Here is a 4970-nt window from a genome sequence, read left to right on the forward strand (position 1 = left end):
ATATATATATATATTTAGTCTTCCAAAACCATGCTCAATTTCTTAACTGTGACACCAGGAACTACATTTGATTTTGTATTTTTGTTAGTTCATTTTGGATCTGAACACCTTGTGATATAAACTCCCAGATTGTAAGGTCCATGTTTTATTCTTTTTGTCTCCCACAGTTAATTGCCTGGTGGCTTACACAGGGTTATTGGTGAATAGGTAATTGTGATTTGAAGAACTTGCATCCTGCCAAACCAAATTCAATTTCTTAATGAAATATATTCACTCAAAGTTTTCTTTTCTTTACCCTCTCTCCCTTGCTCCCTCCCTCCCTCCCCTTGCTCCCTTCCTCTCTCCCTTCCTCTCTCCCTTCCTCCCTCCCTCCTTTCCTTCCTCCCTCCCTCCCCTTCCTCCCTCCCTCCCTTCCTTCCATCCATCCTTCCTTCCTCCCTCCTTCCCTCTTTCCCTCCCTCCCTTCCTTCCTTCCTTCCTCCCTTTTCTTGTCTCAGTCTGTCACCCTAGGTAGAGTGCAATGACATCGTAGCTCACAACAACCTAAAATTCTTGGGCTCAAGCAACCTTCTTTCCTCAGCTTCCTGAGTTGCTGGGACTATAGGTGCCTGCCACAATGCTGACTAGTTTTTCTATTTGTAATAGAGATAGGGTCTCACTCTTGCTCAGGCTGGTCTTGAACTCCTGACCTCAAGCAACTCACCTGCCTTAGGCTCCCAGAGTGCTGGGATTACAGGTGTGAGCCACCAAACCTGGCCCACTTGGTTTTCTAAAGGCATTTTCCTCCAATCAAACTTTGTAAAATAGTACCTTAGATACTGAGCAGTGAAGAATCAAGGTCAAGTTCCCATCACTATCTTTCATTCTGTCTTGGGAGTTGACAACTTACAGCAGTACTTCTTAGCATTTGGACCACATCCCCATCATCAAGAGGGCTTGTTAAAATTCTGGGTTCCACACTCAGAGTTTCTGATTCCTTAGGTCTGGATGATGCTTAGGAATGTGCGTGTCTAACAGGCTGCCAGGTGATGTGAGTAGTGCTGTGTCAGAAGCTCATGTAGAGAGAGCCTCAGTTTAGGTGACCAGGAGTTACTGGCTACTGTGCCCTTAGGTTAGCACTACTGGGTGGATAATCTCAAAGTTAGGGTTAAAGATGGCTCTGAGTCATGTATGATTCATATATCTCCTGGTCTTTGACCTAATATAGAGGTTCTTAGGGGCCTCCCCTCCACTGGCCTTTATTTAATTGGAAGGGAAAATGCTTTAATCTTTTGGAGCTATACATCAAATTTTTATTTTGTTTGTTTCCCCAATCTCAGTCGCCTCTAAGTATTTCTGTTAAACATAAATACAAGTGCTTCATACATTGTAACTCATTTAATCCGCATGATAAGCCTGTGCATTGCCTCTGTTTCTCAGATAGAGGGTGGGTTAGATCATTGGCACAAGGGTATATACTCAGGAAAGTGATGAACGGGATTCGAACCCAGGGAGTCTGACTCAGGAGAACACACACCTCACCGCTCAAGGTAAAACAAGCTGCTGTTGCCCTTGTTTGAACCTGGGGGTTGATGCCTTTTTCACAAATTCTTTTGGCATCTTAGTTAATCCCTGGTTTAAAGCTGCCCTCCAGCATTACAGGCTTTTTATGCTTGAATGCGAAAACCCAAGTAACCATCACTCTTTAAGGAACTGTGTCTTAATCAGATTTATTTTGGTCTGTGAGTGCAGCTGTACATTACAATTACAGTATATTTTTATCACTTGCCTTATGAAAAATGACAGCATACCACAAATGGCCCCGTTTGGAAGGGAATCGTGGGTCCTCCTTATCATATGATCTGGCCCCTTTGAATTTGCAGTTTTACCTGCATCTTGAAAACCAAGACAACAAAACACCGTGAAACATTATCTTGATTTTGCAGATAAAGGACTGAGAGGGAGGTTGAAGAAATCCTTCAAGGCCAAATCATAGGAGCAGAATCCAGACTCAGGTCCAGGTTTTTAATTCCCTGTTCAGTGTTGATTTTACGATTTTAGGTACGTAGTATTTGCGTTAATATGGAGTGTACACTTGCTATGACCTTTAGGAGAGATTTGCAAATATTAAGTACACCTTTGGAATTCGTTTTTTGAGAATAATTTACTTAGTGTTTACTGAGCCCTTTCTTTGAGCCAGGTGCTTGGAGTTTACCAGTAAACAAAACACACAGACCCTTGTTTCGGGGCGTTTACAATGTAAGGTGGGTGAGTGACGGTAAACAGTAAATAGAAATGAGTAAATTATATTGTATGTTTAAAGCTGATATGTGCCACAGAAAACAAGGTGAAAGGAGAGTGGAGTAAGGTCAGGGAGAAAGGCTTCCAGGCCAGGGGATGGCAGTAGGAGTTGTGCAGTAGGTGGTTACACAGACGTGATGTGTGAGCAGAGGGGGTCAGCGGTCAGCTGGCCTGGGAGGAGACTGGCCCGGGCCAGCTGGCTCCGAGGGCAAAGGGCCACGTACAGCGTGTTGTGAGTGTGATTTAGGAACAGCAAGGGGAACAACATGGCTATGAGGAAAATACTAGGAGGGTTCCTTAGAGGATGAACACTCAGCCTGAATTTCTAGGGCCTTGGAAGCTTTCGAGCTAGGCTGTGACATGATCTGATGTAGACTTAGATCAGTCTGGTGATCCCCCAAAAAGTAGCCTGTAGGTAACCGTGGTGGGTGCAGGGAGACTGGCTGACAGACTGGCTGTCAGTTCGAGTGACTGAGGATGGCAGCTCAGACCAGGGAGAGGGAACAATGGAGGTGGTGAGACGTGGCCAAATGCCGGATACGTCTAGCGGAATCAGCGACATTCACTTGATGACTCGGGTGGATGGTGAGAGAGAAAAGGCTGAGTTAAGAATGATTCCCAAGACTGTGAGTCTGGGAAGCTGTGAGGGATGAAATTGGCGCAGATGAGAAGGAGAACGTGAGTGGAGCAGGTTTGAGAGGTGCATCCACTTAACACGTGAGTTTCAAGTTCAGAAGTCCTGTGGGGGCATCTGGGCGTCAGGGCTGAGCAGGCAGGTGGCTGGAGAGTGTGGAGCAGCTGAAGCACTGACTTGAGATTCACCATTGAGCAGACAATATTTATCTCCACCAGACTGGAAAAGATCCCCAAAGATGTGAGCGTAACAAAGAATAGGGTGTAAGACCACTGAGTGCGGGTGCAGGTGAGATTGGGATATCAGGGAGAGGGGAGACAACAGATAGGGAGAGGGAGAGGACAGTGACATGGGAGGAAAAATGTGGGGCATGCTGTCCTCAAAGGCAAACACGAAGACCCACCAGGGTCTGACAAACACATGCCGTCCTCAAAGGCAAACACAAAGGCCCACCAGGAGCCCGGTTGTGCCCAAATTCATCAAATGCTGCAGGTGGGTAAGTAAGGCCTGGAAATTAACCACAGATTTAGCAGGAGGGTCCTTGGGGACCCCAACAAAAACAGTTTTGATACAGCGAGGAGAGCAAAGGAGAGAGTTTCCCATAAATGAGATGTGGAGAGAAGTTAGGGGGCAACCTACCCCCGGTAGATTCTTCCCAGAAATTTATTCATTTTCCGGTACTGAGAGGCTTTGATTAAGTTTCTTGGGTTTATGATTCTTGGGTAATATGATTCTCTTATTCTGGGGAGGATTCCAAAGAGAGAGAAGAAAAAAGTAGCATTATGAAAAACACAGAAAAGCAGATAAGAAAAAGACTCAAAGGAGAGAGACAGAAGGAGCGATTCTCAGAGATCACCTGGAACTTTCAGCTGTTAAAGTCGCATACTAAGGGCAGACTCCTTGTCAAAGGAATTCCTCCTTCATCTCCAGCTGCCTCCCTGCTTCCTCCTGAATAATTAATTGGGTCTTCTGGGAACAAGTAATTCATCTCGCATGTGGGCCCTTCATTACACATCTTACCTGTGCGCTTGTGTTTAATGCCTTCGCCATTTCTAAAGGGTCCCTGTAATTGTGAGGCCTAGGAAACTGCTCCCCACTGGACTTGTAGCGGAAAGTGTGAGGTTTTGAAACTTACATGCACAGCATCTTTTTACTAGTTGTATTTTTTTCCAAAAGTGAATGTTGCATTTTATTTTATTTTTATTAATTTATTTTTTTAATTCAGATTAATTTGAAGGTAAAAGTGATTAGGTCACATTGTTTGCATTTGTCAGGTAAAGTTCAAGTTGTAGGATGTAAAGGCCCTGAGCACACACCCCGGACGAAGGGCTCAACGACATGTACGTTTTTGAACTTGACACTGTTTGGATCACGCAGAGGATGCCTGTTTCCTTGACAGTGGATGCCGTCACAGGCACGATTTCCTTCACAACATCCTGTGCACGTGGAGGTGCCCTGAATGTTGTGTTTGCTTAACTCAGTTTTCTCAAGGAGTCTTCCATCCATTCTCTATCCATTTTAGTCATTTTTTTTCTTTGCTGCCATTAGACCATCACTCAGGGTCAGTGTAGAGACAAGTGGCTTAGAATTGAGCTGATCAAGTTATATCTATAAGCATTTAAATAAGGATTCTGGGTTTTTTCCTAATTTTAACAACTTTCTTTAATCAATCTCTTTTGGACTTTTTATAATCACCTTTGACTATGATGAATGCCTTTACTATGAGCATTTTGAGGCCAGGGTCTGGGTGGCATTCTTGGGGCTGAACGCAGGATGGTGGCCCACAGTGGGCCCTGGAGAATGTGAAGTGAGCAGCTGGGAGCCCAGGAACTGGAAAGCTAGGGGCTGGGTGCGGTTAGGGAGGCAGCAGCTGAGTGATTTAAGCTAATTTCGGATGCACAGAGGGAGGACAGAAGTTGTGGGGCAGGAGGGAGAGAAAGCTCGTGGCTAAGTTGAGGTAGAAGGAAAAAGTACTCCATGACTGGCCAACTAGAAATGGAACCAGAATCTTTTACTAACCCTTTCTGGAAAGCTGGAATTCATTCACCTGCCCTCA

The 4970-nt window shown here is 44.9% G+C and overlaps 1 protein-coding gene across 2 annotated transcripts in view; it reads left to right on the forward strand.

The window, feature by feature from the left end:
- CTNND2 (catenin delta 2) overlaps positions 1–4970 on the forward strand; it is an 889124-nt gene that overhangs the window by 45665 nt on the left and 838489 nt on the right. The window lies entirely within an intron of this gene.

Source organism: Otolemur garnettii, unplaced genomic scaffold (assembly GCF_000181295.1).
Source record: "Otolemur garnettii isolate 467f Iridium unplaced genomic scaffold, OtoGar3 scaffold00033, whole genome shotgun sequence".
Taxonomy (NCBI): Eukaryota; Metazoa; Chordata; class Mammalia; order Primates; family Galagidae; genus Otolemur; species Otolemur garnettii.